The sequence below is a fragment of the Eumetopias jubatus genome, unplaced genomic scaffold, assembly GCF_037043125.1.
Source record: "Eumetopias jubatus isolate StellerSeaLion01/CBP00866 unplaced genomic scaffold, mEumJub1_p1.0 scaffold_15, whole genome shotgun sequence".
In the NCBI taxonomy this organism is placed as follows: domain Eukaryota; kingdom Metazoa; phylum Chordata; class Mammalia; order Carnivora; family Otariidae; genus Eumetopias; species Eumetopias jubatus.
The window spans coordinates 90916853-90932242 of NW_028274821.1; positions in this window are offsets into that span (position 1 = coordinate 90916853).

The window sequence follows — 15390 nt, forward strand, 5'->3', positions numbered from 1 at the left end:
AAAAAAAATTGTGTATTTTGGCTTCACACACTTTAATTACCTCAACAATAAGGTTGAAGATCATTTTCAATAGAGAACCCAAAGGGAAAACAGTCTTTTCTCTAGCAAGGGTGATGAAATTTTATTAAGAGTTTATAAAAGTTGGGCGCCTGGGTGGCTCAGTCCTTAAGCATCTGCGTTCCGCTCAGGTCATGATCCCAGGGTCCTGGGATCGAGCCCCGCATCGGGCTCCCTGCTCCGAGGGAAGCCTGCTTCTCCCTCTCCCACTCCCGCTGTTTGTGTTCCCTCTCTCGCTGTCTCTCTCTCTCTCTGTCAAATAAATAAATAAAATCTTTAAAAAAAAGTTTATAAAAGTTTTGGGGCATGTGACTGGCTCAGTCAGTAGAGTGCAGGACTCTTGAGCTGAGGTTGTGTGTTTGAGCCCCAGGTTGGGTGTAAAGATTACTTAAAATCTTAATGGTGCCTACATGGCTAAGTTGGTTAAGCGTCAGACTCTTGATTTTGGCTCAGGTTGTTATCTCAGGGTTGTGAGATCAAGCCCCAAGTCAGGCTCTGTGCTCAGCAGAGTCTGCTGGCTCTCTCTAGCTCTCTTCCTTTCCCTCGGCTCCTCCCCTCGATCTCTGTCTCTCTCTCAAATAATAAATAAATATTTAAAAAATAAAATGGGGTACCTGGATGATTCAGCCAGTTAGTGGGCTGCCTTTGGGTCAGGTCGTGAGCTCAAGCTCAGCGGGGAGTCTGCTTCTCCCTCTCACTCTGTGCACCCGCAGACGTGCTCACTCTCAAATAAAATCTTTAAAAAAAATAAAACTTAAAAATAAAAAAGCTTATAAAAGTTTTTTTCAAATTGATTCCATCTGATAATGTCATGTAAATTTTTAGGGTTGTCAAATTAAAATTACTATCAAGTTTTTTTTTCACATGACCTGTAAGATTTCAGAGCCCAGTTTCTGATGTAGTGACTGAGCCTAAATATTTAGAATTGATGACACATTATTACAAGGTTATCATAGATGTTCTCTTTAGAAACATATTGTGACTTTTATATGTCAGTATTTTATGTCAAAATTTCAGTACTTTGGGGTGCCTGGGTGGTTCAGTCAGTTAAGCAACTGCCTTCGGCTCAGGTCATGATCTCAGGGTCCTGGGCCCAAGCCCTGCATTGGGCTCCCTGTTCAGTGGGGAGTCTGCTTCTCCTTCTCCCTCTGCCCCTCCAAAACCCCCCACACCCACTGTTTGTACTCTCTCACACGTGCTCACTCTCTCAAATAAAATCTTAAAAAAAAAATATTTGGCGCCTGAGTGGCTCAGATGGTTAAGCCAACTGCCTTTGGCTCAGGTCATGATCCCGGGGTCCTGGGATCAAGTCCCACATCAGGCTCCCTGCTCAGTGGGGAGCCTGCTTCTCCCTCTGCCTCTGCCTCTCTGTCTCTCATGAATAAATAAATAAAATCTTAAAAAACAAAATTTTTTTTCAGTACTTTCAGCATGCCTGGGTGGCCAGTCGGTTGGGCATCTGACTCTTGGTCTCAGATCAGGTCATGATTTCAGGGTCCTGGAATCAAGCCCTACGTGGAGCTCCATGCCGAGTGGGGAGTCTGAGATCCTCTCTCTCTCCCTCTCTTTGCCCCTCCCCCCCCACATGCTCTCTCCTCTCTGATAAATCTTTAAAAAAATTTCACTACTTTCTCCAGTTTGATCATGTGACCCATTCCTCATCGTCATTTGCATTATCAACAACCCTAGAATCTCTTACTCATTATTTCTATTTGAAATTGATCTCTTAATGAATTATTGAATTTTTTGTTATAATTTCTACTGATTTCAACATCATTCATCTTCACTTTTGTCTCATATTCCTTTAATTTTTGTCAACTTTATGTAGTTTATATAAAGTTATACACAATAAAATACAGAGATTCTAAATAGTGCATGGTTTGAGGACTTTTACTTTTTAAAGATTTTATTTATTTGACAGAGAGAGACACAGCAAGAGAGGGAACACAAGCAGGGGGAGTGGGAGAGGGAGAAGCAGGCTTCCCACGGAACAGGGAGCCCGATGTGGGGCTCGATCCCAGGACCCCTGGGATCATGACCTGAGCTGAAGGTAGACGCTTAAGGACTGAGCCACCCAGGCGCCCTGGTTTGAAGACTTTTAACAACTCCATAATTTCATGTAACCATCTCCAAACATAATATAAAACATTTTTTTCAACCCAGAAAGTACCCCTGGGACAGTCTCCAGTAAATCCCCTTCTCCACACTCACCCAATGGAACTGGTGATCTGATTTCTGTCACTTTATCTATCAGCATAGATTTAGACTGTTCTAGAACTTTTTTTTTGAGAGAGAAAGAGTCAGAGGGAGAGGGAGAGAGAGAATCTTAAGCAGGCTCCATGTTCATCAAGGGACTCAAAGTCACAACCCTGAGATCATGACCTAAGCCAAAACCAAGATTCTGATGCCTAATCAACTGAGTCACCTAGAACTCTAGGTACCCCTAGAACTCTTTTCAATGGAATTATATATTATGCACTCTTTTCTCAGTCTTCTTTTGCTCAACATGAAATGTGTGAGGATCAGAGATGTCACTGCATATATCAGCAATTCATTTTTATTGTGGAGTATGATATCATTAAGTGAATATACCAAAATTTTTTTCACTCATATACTGATTTTGGGATATTGGGTGATTTTAAGTTCTGCTATGATGAATAAAACTGTTATGAATATTACTGTACAAGCCTTGTTTGTTTTTTCTTATTTATTTAAAAGGGAGAGTGAGAGCAAGAGTGAGGGAAGGGGCAGAGGGAGAGGGAGAGAGAGAATCTCAAGCAGACTTCCCACTGAGCTCGGAGTATAATGCAGGGCTCAATCCCATCACCCTGACATCATGACCTGAGCCAAAATCAAGCTGTATGTTCAACTGAGCCACCCAGGCGCCCCTGCTTGTTTTCTCTTATTGTTGAGTTTTAAGAGGTTTGTGTATATTTTGGATGATAGTTTTTTTTTTAAGATTTATTTGACAGAGAGAGACACAGCGAGAGAGGGAACACAAGCAGGGGGAGTGGGAGAGGGAGAAGCAGGCTTCCCATGGAGCAGGGAGCCCGATGCGGGGCTTGATTCCAGGACCCTGGGATCATGACCTGAGCTGAAGGCAGACACTTAACGACTGAGCCACCCAGGCGCCCCTGGATGATAGTTCTTTATCAGCTGTGTCTTTTTTTTTTTTTTTAAGATTTTTTATTTATTTATTTGAGAGAGAGAGAATGAGAGATAGAGAGCACGAGAGGGAAGAGGGTCAGAGGGAGAAGCAGACTCCCCATCAAGCAGGGAGCCCGATGTGGGACTCGATCCCGGGACTCCGGGACCATGACCTGAGCCGAAGGCAGTCGCCCAACCAACTGAGCCACCCAGGCACCCTTTATCAGCTGTGTCTTATGCAAACATGTTTTCTGAGTCTGTGGCTTCTCTTCTCTTGATATTGTCTTTCACAGAGCAGAGGTTCTAATTTTAATGAAGTTCAGATTGTCAATTATTTCTTTCATGGACTATGCGTTTGGTGTTGTAACTGAAAAGTCATTACCATACCCAAGCTCATCTATGTTTTCTCCTATGGTATTTTCTAGTTTTATAGTTTTGCATTTTACATTTAGATCTATGATCCATTTTGAGTTAATTTTTGTGAAGTGTGTAAGGTCTGTGTCTACCTATTTTTTTTTTTTTTGGATGTCCAACTGTTCAGCACCATTTGCTGAAAAGACTGTCTTTGCTCCGTTGTGCTGCTTTTCCTCCTTTGTCAAAGATCAGTTGATGGGTCAGATCATTTATGGGGACCTATTCCTAGGCTCTCTATTCTGTTCCATAGATCTACTTGTCTATTCTTCTACTAGTATGCTACTGTCTTGATTACTATAGTTTTATTTATTTTTTAAGATTTTATTTATTTATTTGACAGAGAGAGAGATAGCGAGAGCAGGAACACAAGCAGGGGGAGTGGGAGAGGGAGAAGCAGGCTTCCCGCCGAGCAGGGAGGGGGGATCCCAGGACCCCGGGATCATGACCTGAGCTGAAGGCAGATGCTTAACGACTGAGCCACCCAGGCGCCCTACTATAGTTTTATAGTAAGTCTTGAAGTTGGGTAGCATCAGTCTTCCTTGTTCTCCTTCCGTATTTTTTTTTTTTAAGATTTTACTTATTTGTCAGAGAGAGAGCGTGCGCTCACAAACAGGGGGAGCTGCAGGCAGAGGGAGAAGCAGGCTCCCCGCTGAGCAAGGAGCCCGATGTGGGACTCCATCCCAGGACCCTGGGATCATGACCTGAGCCAAAGGCAGATGCTTAACTGACTGAGCCACCCAGGCGTCCCTGTTCTCCTTCAGTATGAGTTGGTTATTCTGAATTTTGCCTCTCTATATAAACTTTAAATGTTTTTTTTTTAAGATTTTATTTATTTATTTGACAGAGAGAGACAGTGAGAGCAGGAACACAAGCTGGGGGAGTGGGAGAGGGAGAAGCAGACTCCCCACTGAGCAGGGAGCCCGATGTGGGACTCGATCCCGGGACCCTGGGACCATGACCCGAGCGGAAGGCAGACGCTTAACGACTGAGCCACCCAGGCGCCCTGTGTTATTTTTTTTTTTTTTAAGATTTTATTTATTTGAGAGACAGAGCATGAGGGGGGTGCAAAGGGAGAGGGACAGACTCCCTGTCAAGTGGGGAGCCCGACGGGGCTGAATTCCAGGACCCTGATGGTGAAGGATAGTTGGAAGGCAGGCAGGCAGGGACAGGGGGCCTGTGCCTTAAGAGAAAACCATCCTTAAAAGGATTTTACACCGCCCTGGAAGGAGACCTCCACCCTTTCCCATACGATAGGTGACAAAAACCTGACTGGATGACGGGTGCAGGGAGGGTTATCAGATTAAAACAGCCTGCCAACAAGCTCATAAAAACCCCTAGACGTAGAAACTCTGGTGGCAACCCCTTCGGGTCCCCTCCCTCCTTGGCAACTTCGTACTATCACTTTGCTATCGCTCAATAAACCTTGCTTTGCTGCCCACCAATCACTGTCTGGTCTACCTCTTCATTCTTTGAAGCGGACTGAACAAGAATTGTGGGCACCAACAGAGTAAAAATCCTGTAACACTGAGATCATGACCTCAGTCAAAGTCATATGTTTAACTGACTGAGCCACCCAGGTGCCCCAATCATAGCTTTTTTGAAATTCCCAGTCTGTTAAGTCCAAAATCCTGGCCCTGTCTAGTTCTGATGCTTGCTGTCTCTTCAAATTGTGTTTTTACCTTTTGATATGCCTTGAACTTTTTCTTGATAGTGGGGCATGATACACCATGTAAACACAAGGGTTATAAATAAGCCTTTAGTAATGTGATGGCGAGGTGTGGGGGGGAAGTGATCTATAGGCTTATGATTAGGTCTCAGTCTTTAGGTGAGCTTCCACCAACTGGACTGTTAACTTTAAAAGTGTTTATCATTTTTTTCTTCCCTTTAGGAGGGGATGGCCAGAGTGGGCTGGAATTGGGCATTTCCCCTCCCCCAAGTAACGAGCTGATTGGATTTGGGTCTTGTCTTTCCCCCAGGTCATTTAGGTTCTGATAATACCCAGGCAGATTTGGCTCCGGTTAGCTAGTTTCTCCTGAGGGCAGGTCTTGTGAGAGCAGGGTTCTCTAGTATATTTCAAAATGGTTTCTTTTCCCCTCTGCCTACTGGAAGAACAAGGGGGTTTTTCCTCTGATATTTACTGTGGAGACCTGGTCAAGCTCCTGGCGGTCAATCTCATAAAACTGTGGGGGCCCCCTATGAATCAGTGCCCCTGAGTTTGTAATTCTCAGTTGTCCACACCGAGCCTCCAGCGATTCCTCAATCACAGTGCAGGCTTTCCTACTCAGCACTTGCTTCCATGGTGGTTTCCGCTTGTGGTCTTGGGTCATGGAAGCTGTTAATCTACTTGTCTGTCTCTCTAATTTTTGAGGCAGCATGTTGCCTATGTCCTCCTCTCTCTTCCAGAGCCCAGAAGCACTGTTGATTTTTCAGGCAGTTCAGCTTTTTACTTTTTAGGATGGAGCAGCGGCTTCTAAGCTCCTTACATTTTTTTTTTTTTTAAAGATTTTATTTATTTGAGAGAGAGAATGAGATAGAGAGAGAGAGCATGAGAAAGGGGTAGGGTCCGAGGGAGAAGCAGACTCCCTGCTGAGCAGGGAGTCCGATGCGGGACTCGATCCCGGGACTCCAGGATCATGACCTGAGCCGAAGGCAGTCGCTTAACCAACTGAGCCACTCAGGCGCCCCAGCTCCTTACATTTTCTAACCTCAACGATTTTCTCTCAACTTGTGGCTTACATTTTTATTTTCAACAGTATCATCAGCAGAATGTAGTTTTAAAGTCTGATGAAGTCCAATTTACCGATTGCCTCTTTACTGATTAGTGCTTTTTGTGTCCTAAGAATTTATAAAGAGGTGTGCCTGGGTGGCTCAGTCGTTAAGCATCTGCCTTCGGTGCAGGTCATGTTCCCAGGGTCTTGGGATCAAGCCCCGCATCGGGCTCCTTGCTCCCCAGGAAGCCTGCTTCTCCCTCTCCCACTCCCTCTGCTTGTGTTCCCTCTCTCGCTGTGTCTCTGTCAAATAAAAGAATAAAATCTTAAAAAAAAAGAATGTATAAAGGTCTTGTCTTATATTTTCTACCAGAAGTCTTATAATGTTAACTTTTTTCAATGTGTATGCAATAAAGAGTCTAGATTTCCATTTTTCCGATGTTTCCAAGTGCTCAGAGGAAAAATTATAGGTGTAGATATCTTCGTTAAAAAAAAAAAATCTCAAATCACTTTACACTTTAAAAATCTAGAAAAAGAAGAGCAAAGAGAACCCAAGGTTAGCAAAGGAAGGAAATAAAGATAAGGGTGGGGAGAAATGAAAAACAAGAGAGAAAATTAACAAAAGCAAAAGCTGATTCTTTGGAAAGGTTAACAAAACTGGCAAATTCTAGCTAGGCTGACAAAAAAGAAGTAAGACCATTAACACTGACTTTACAGAAATCAGAAAGGTGCATGAGAATACTAAGAAAATTGTAGATAACCTTGATGCAATGAACAAATTCCAAAAACCCCCACAAACTATCAAAACCCACTCAAGAGAAAATACAAAGTCTGAGACACCTATGACATTAAAGAGACTGAATCTGTAGTTAAAAAGCTCCCAAGAAGGAAAAATCGAGGAACGGATGGCTTCACTGGTGAATTCTACCAAACGTTTAAGGAAGAATTAACACCAATATTTCTCAAAGTCTTCAAAAAATAGAAGAATATGAAGTCATTCTATGAGGTCAGCATTATCCTGATATCAAAGCCAAAGACCTCACAAGAAAATAAGACTATAGACCAGTATCCTTCATGAGACATGTAAAAAATCCTCAACAAAATACTAGCAAACCAAACTCTGCAGCATATGACAAAGATTATACACCATGACCAACCCCCAATGCAGGGGTTAGGGCACCTGGGTGGCTCAGTCATTAGGCGTCTCTGCCTTTGGCTCTGGTCATGATCCTGGAGTCCTGGGATCGAGCCCCGCATTGGGCTCCCGGCTCAGTGGGAAGCCTGCTTCTCCCGCTCCCACTCCCCCTGCTTGTGTCCCTGCTCTTACTATCTCTCTCTCTGTCAAATAAATCAATCAAATCTTAAAAAAAAAAAAAAAAGGAATGCAGGGGTTGTTCAACACAGGAAAAAATCAACCAATGTTAATACATCACATTAATAGAATGTAGGGGGAAAACATATGATCATCTCAATTGATGCAGAAAAGAACATCTTCTTTCACAAAACCCAACCTCCTTTCATGATTAAAACAAAAAAACAAAAACAAACAAAACAAAACAAAACAAAAAAACAACACTGAGGAAACCAGAAATAGACAGGAACTTCCTCAACATGATAAAGGGCATATATGAAAAACCCATAGTGGACATCATACTCAATGGTGAAAGACTAAGAGCTTTCCTTCTACTTAGATGAGGAACCAGAAGAAGATGACTACTTTGACCATTGCTATTCAACATTGCTGGAAGTTCTAGCCAGAGCAACTGGGCCACAAAAAGTAGTAAAAGGCTTCCCTACTGGACAGGAAGAAGTAAAACCATCTCTAAACACAGGTGACAGGATTCTGTATACAGAAAAAACAAAGCAAGCACAAAAAGACTAGAAATAATACCCTTCAGACATCTCTAAGGCAGAAACTTAAAATTCTCAGTCATGTTATTGAAACATTCCAAAGCATCTTTCCAAATTCAAAGTTGTATTTCTTTTCTTTTCTTTTCTTTTTTTTTTTTTAAGAGAGAGAGAGAATCTTAAGCAGACTCCACACCCAGCATGGAGCCCAGCACGGGGCTCAATCTCACCACCCTGAGATCATGATCTGAGTCAAAATCAAGAGTTGGATACTTAACCGACTGAGCCACCCAGGTGCCCCCAAAAGTAGTATTTCTACAAGAAATTCCCCCCAAAACACATCTCCAAACTATCCATCACCCTTCCAATGCCACCTGCCCTAGAAATGACAGAAATTTAATCAGTTGAAGTATCATGCTTTTGTTTGTTTTGTTTTTTTTTTTAAAGATTTTATTTATTTATTTGACAGAGAGAGAGAGATCGCGAGAGCAGGAACACAAGCAGGGGAGTGGGAGAGGGAGAAGCAGGCTTCCCGCGGAGCAGGGAGCCTGATGCGGGGCTCGATCCAGGACCCTGGGATCATGACCTGAGCCGAAGGCAGACGCTTAACGACTGAGCCACCCAGGCGCCCCGCAGTATTATGCTTTTGAAATGCTTCTAAAAATGTTTTATCTCCTAATGCAGCAACTTCAAATAAAGTTTTTCCCAGTATTTGGTGGAAAACTTGGTCCTGGGAGAATAGGAAGTGAGGTGTTTACTATCATGACTGAGCTGAATTTCAGTCGTGCCCTTCCATTCCTTGTCCCGTAGGCCCTCAGTACACCTCTTCGAAAACCTTCTCTTCCCGAGCAGTGAGAGTTGGCAACAAGGGCCATTTAACCCTTGGATCCATGAACACAGAACCTGGGGCTTTGGAATTTACAAGAGGTCAATAAAATGTTGCAAGCCTGGAAGGAATTACTGAATGAAAAATCTAAAGCTATTAATACTAATATCAATACATATTGAAGCTTTTACAAAAAGAAACATGTCTAACCATCCACTGCAATTCATTTCAACTCACACAATTTTATGCAAATATTCTCAAATGTGGGCTGTAGGGTATCTGATATAATGTGAGAGATGAAGGGCTTCCAAGAAGGCCAGAGTGCATGGAACCAGTAGAGGCCTTCTAGCACCCTTGCTGGTAGCTCAGCCTTTTCCCTTTAGCTTTACTAGCAGTCCTGAAATCAGGCTACCCAGCCCCCTCTGCTTGCAAACAATGGTGACCCCAGAAGAGATGAGTGAACATCTCTCCTGAACCAGCCTGTGCTACTAGACCAAGCCTGAGGGTGAAAGGTATCCTTCAGTCCCAAAGTGAAAACCGCTCAACAGAACAGCATTTTCAAGGAAGGAAGTCAATGCTCCATAGAGGCAATGACTGGTTTGAGAGAAGAGGAGAAATACAAGATTAATCTTTTGATCTGTCAAATGAAAGACATGTTCTCAAGTGAATAGATGCAATACACGGGGACTTTATTACTGAGCTTAGGGAGGGAAAATAAAACACACAAATTAAAAAAAATTTTTTTAACCTTCTGAATACATGACTAGCGCTTCTCTCAGCACCTGAGAAAGTGCCCTTGCAAATGATGGCCCCTGGAGCTGAAGCTTTAGCAGCTTCATAGTCTCTTCACCTCTGCATCCATCAATCCATTTGTTCATCATACACTTATTGATCATCTAAACTGGGGGCAGGGACAGGGAAGAAAATATCATTGCCCACAGTTCTGGTGTGCTGTTGCTGTTGTAGATAAAGTATCTTTCATGTTTGTTTCATGAGTCTGTCTTTGCACAAGTGCTACATTGTAGATTTACAGTAACTTTTGAAACTTGCATGTAAATATTCTCACCTTGTTTTATTCCAAGATTGTATTGGCTACTTTTTGCTTTTCCGCATAAGTTTTAGAATTAGCTTATTCATTTCATAGAAAATCCTGTTGAACAATGGAATATTATGCAGCCATCAAAAGGAATGAGATCTTGCCATTTGCAACGACGTGGATGGAACTGGAGGGTGTTATGCTGAGTGAAATAAGTCAATCAGAGAAAGACATGTATCACATGACCTCACTGATATGAGGAATTCTTAATCTCAGGAAAGAAACTGAGTGTTACTGGAGTGGTTGGGGGTGGGAGGGATGGGGTGGCTGGGTGATAGACATTGGGGAGGGTATGTGCTACGGTGAGCGCTGTGAATTGTGCAAGACTGTTGAATCACAGTTTTGTACTTCTGAAACAAATAATTTTTGTTTCAGAAAGAAACAAAAATTCTTTGAAATTTTTGAAAGAAATTGAAAAGGGTATTTCTTTTCTTTGAAAGAAAAAAGAAAAAGAAACAGATAACAGGAGAGGAAGAAAAGGGGAGTATGTCAGAGGGGGAGACGAACCATGAGAGACGTTGGACTCTGAAAAACAAACTGAGGGTTCTAGAGGGGAGGGGGTAGGGGGATGGGTTAGCCTGGTGATGGGTATTGAGGAGGGCACGTTCTGCATGGAGCACTGGGTGTTATGAACAAACAATGAATCATGGAACACTGCACCAAAAACTAATGATGTAATATATGGTGATTAACATAACAATAAAAAATTAAAAAAAAAAAAAGAAAAAAAAGAAAATCCTGTTGAGGGCGCCTGGGTGGCTCAGTTGGTTAAGCGACTGCCTTCAGCTCAGGTCATGATCCCGGAGTGCCAGGATCGAGTCCCAAATCCGGCTTCCTGCTCAGCAGGGAGTCGCTTCTCCCTCTGACCCTCTTCCCTCTCGTGCTTTCTATCTCTCATTCTTTCTCTCTCTCAAATAAATAAAATCTTTAAAAAAAAGAAAAAGAAAATCCTGTTGATATTTTTACTTTATTGTATACAGTCTATAGAGCAATTTGGGGAGAATTAACATCTTTACAATTGAGTCTTTCAATTATCAAATATACTGTATTTCCCCATTTATTTGTCTAAATTTTTGCCAATAATGTATATATATGTACATGTATATATACTTGTTTTATTTAGAAATCTTTAATATTAAGGCATTATACCTTTTTAAAATTATTTATTTTAAAGAATTTTATTTTCTGTCAGAGAGAGAGAGAACACAAGCAGGGGGAGCGGCAGGCAGAGGAAGAAGCAGGCTCCCCGCGGAGCAGGGAGCCCGACGTGGGACTGCATCCCAGGACCCTGGGATCATGACCTGAGCTGAAGGCAGATGCTTAACCAACTGAGCCACCCATGCATCTCTATACCCTTTTTTAAAACATTTTATTTTTAAGTAGTCTCTACACCAAATATGGGGCTCAAACTCAACCCCGAGATCAAGAGTCACACGTTCCACCAACTGAGCCAGCCAGCCAGGTGCCCTGGCATTACACATTTTTTTAAGAAAAGTATTATTTAAAGAAATTATATATGGTAACAAAAAAAATGAAGGATCAGTACTTACCAATGTTTTGTTTACCTGAAATGCTATTTCAGTTGTAAAAACATCTCCTGTAACAAAAAATAATCAAAACCTTTACTGGATTTAACCCTTTATTTTAAAGCCCTAAATATTTTTTTCACTTCTTTTCTTAAAGATTTTATTGGGGGCTAGAGCATGGGCTGGGGGGCAGGGGCAGAGAGAGAAGGAGAGTGAGAATCCCAAGCAGGCTGTGTGATGAGCCCGAAGCCTGTCGTAGGGCTCCATCCCATGACCCTGAGATCATGACCTTGAGCCTCTGATACCAAGAGTTGGAGGTTTAACTGACTGAGCCACCCAGGCACCCCTAAAGTCCTAAATCTTAAGGTAAAGAATATTTTGGATGGAAAATATGCTAATTTTAAAAGTTTGGTATACTATTTCTATGGTTTATTAACATATATTATGTACATGTAGATGGTCCTTTTTATAGTAAATCTGGCTAGGTTAATCACTTATACTAAGCATTGTAAAATAAAGGTAAGAGCAAAATGTTTTCAGCAAAATACTGTGTATGAAAGAACTGTAGGGGCGCCTGGGTGGCTCAGTCGTTAAGCATCTGCCTTCAGCTCAGGTCATGATCTCATGGGATCGAGCCCCACGTCGGGCTCCCTGCTCAGCGGGAGGCCTGCTTCTCCCTCTCCCACTCGCCCTGCTTGTGTTCCCTCTCTCTCGGTCAAATAAATGGGTGAAATCTTTAAAAAAAAAAAAAAAGAAAAGAAAGAACTGTAAGTATCAAAGATATTTATTACTAGTTGTTACAGACTGAATTGTGTCCCCCACCTTCCCCAAATTCATGTTGAAGCCTAATTTCCAATTTCACTGTGGAGACAGCATTTAAGGAGATAATTAAGGTTAAATGAGGTCATAATGAATAAGGAAAGGGTTAAGGTATAGGCAGGGAAAGGTAGGGGACCCCTGGTTGGGCTCTGAGACTATTCCTGGCAGGCAGAAGCACTAAGCCAGAGTGAACAAGAAAGAAGGAAACAGACCACCTGGCCTCGGGTGGTGGGGAGTATTTTTTCTTTGGCAGCTACAGTGTAATCACAGAAAACGACCAAACTTCAAAGCAGTCAGTCATGAAAGGTATTATCAAGAGTCCGTGCTCAAACCAAGATAGCATAAGAATCTCAAGGCCACAAGCTTCCCAGCTGGTTTTCAAGAAAAGACTGCCCCTAAAAGCCCTCAGTGGCAACCCACCTGGGACCCCTCTCACTCTAGACAGCTACTTTGCTTTCTGCTCTCACCGTCACTTAATAAACTTTCATTTCACTTCACCCTTTTGTGTCCGCAAGATTCTTTCTCTGACTTTGTGAGACAAGAACTCTGCGATCCTGTAACAGTAAGGATGAGTTCCTAAAACCAATAGGACCAGTGTCCTTATAAGAAGAGGAAGAGACACCAGGAGGGCACACACAGAGGAAAGTCCACAGAGGACACAGCGAGAAGGTGCCACCTGCCAGCCAGGGAGAGGGCTCACCAGAAAGCAACCCTGCTGGTACCTCCATCTTGGAGCTATAGCCTTCCAAACTGTGAGAAAATAAGTTTCTGTTGTTTAAGCTGCTCAGGTTTCCATATGCTGTTATGGTAGCCCTAGCCCATGAATACAGTGGTTGGTAATTATCTGTGACAAAACATGTAACAAAATATCTTCACTGAATTGTCTTCCAGATTATAGCTGCCCTTTGGCATCTGAAAGGACTTCCCATAAAAATTCGCTGCAGTGAAATTCACTTGATTAGTTTATATCGATCTTTTTTTTCCCTCCTGCCTCCTTTCATACTGGCACCATAATATTGGAAGCATTAAGTACCTGGGATTCACGCCTTCTATGAAGACATTATTTGAGTAATTTCAAATGATGCATAGCTCTTTGTGTTAAAAAGATGCTTTGTGGTCACAACTACTTCAAAAAGCCAATTATATTCAAATAGGCTGACATATCCTGCTTCAGCAATGACAGAAGCATGTTTTGAGATGTGGCTATTTATTTATTTATTTAAAGATTTTATTTGACAGAGAGAGACAGTGAGAGTGGGAACACAAGCAGGGGGAGTGGGAGAGGGAGAAGCAGACTCCCCACGGAGCAGGGAGCCGGATGCGGGGCTCGATCCCAGGACCCTGGGATCATGACCTGAGCCGAAGGCAGACACTTAATGACTGAGCCGCTCAGGTGTCCCGAGATGTGGCAATCTTTTTAGTTAGGCAAATGTTAAATGCTAAAAGATGTGACCAGTCATGCCTCTGCTTAAAGTATATAGTGCTGCAAAACTCAGATAATGATCTAATGTCTTCAGATAACATAACCAGTCTACAGTTTGGCATACTAAATCATCAAGACTTTGGGCAGCACAATTCCAAAGAAGGGAATAAATTTACCAAGTTATAAGTCTTTAATATAGTAAAGTCATACTTTTGTTGGAGTCATACTACTTTCAAGATAATTTTCAGTCGATAAGTATGATTTAAGTACCAAATCAAAACAACGTAGATTCTGATGATGGATTTATAATATTGCAAACAGCACCTAGAAATTCATATGGCTTTTAAAAGAACGTATTTCGCCACTTAAATTTCCTCGTGCAAGTTGTTGAAGTTTAACACAGAAGAGCAATTGCGTGTATATAAAATGTGGCTCTTTTTTATTCTGGGGATGGTCCGAACCCAGATAGAGTTTCAATGCACAAAAAGCTTCAAAATTCTATCTTAAGGAGATTCAACAGCCTTTAAAATTTTTCCCCAATAATATTTTATAGCTCTTTTGCCCAGAGGACTTGCACATTCATTCCTAAGAATGTGATACTTTTTCACATTATTATAAATGGTGACTGTAGCAGGCAGAATATTGGTCCACCAGAGATGGTCATATCCTAAATCCTCCCTAAATCTGTGACTATGACATGTTACATGACAAGGGACATGAGCTTTGCAGATGAAAATTAAGGCTGCTAATCAGACGATCTTAAAGCAGAGAGATTATCTAGGTGGGCCCAATCTACTAGCTTAACAGCTAAAGACCGAGGCAGAAGAGTGGATCAAAGGGATGCTGCATGAGGATTCGACCTCTTTGCTGGCTCTGAAGATGGAGGAAGGGGACCACAAGCCAAGGAATGCAGTAGCCTCTAGAAGTTGGGAATGACCTTGAGTTTACATCCAGCAAGAAAAGAGCTCTGCAACCATGAGGAAGTGAATTGTTCCAACAAAGCCAAATGAACAGGAGGCAGATTCTCCTAAGAACCTCCAGAAAAGAGTGCAGCCCTGAGGATATCTTGATCTTAGCCTTGGGGCCCACACTTTTGAAGACACTATGACACAGAGTTTGACCATTACCCACATGCAGGGTAACCCACAGGGAACCCATGGCACGAATTTTAAACAGGGTGATGTGATGTGACCAATTCTGCAGCTGTGGGAGAAGACTGGAGAAGGGTCAGTAGTGGCAGGAGGAAGATTGGTGTAGTTAGAGAGGATGATGTCTGAGACCATGACAGAGAGGGGCAGAGGTGGACAGATTCCAGATGATTGACCGGAGGTGGAGTTGATGGGTTTGCTAAGGGACTAGATGTAGAGGGATGGCGGCAGCAACAGTGGATGGTTCCCGGTTTCTGATTTGAACTCTGTGAATGTGATACCACTGGCAGAAATGAGAAAGCTTGGGCGGGTGACGCACTTTGAGGTGTGTGTGGCTGACTAAAACATTGCTAAGTCAAACAGGAGATGTGAGACACC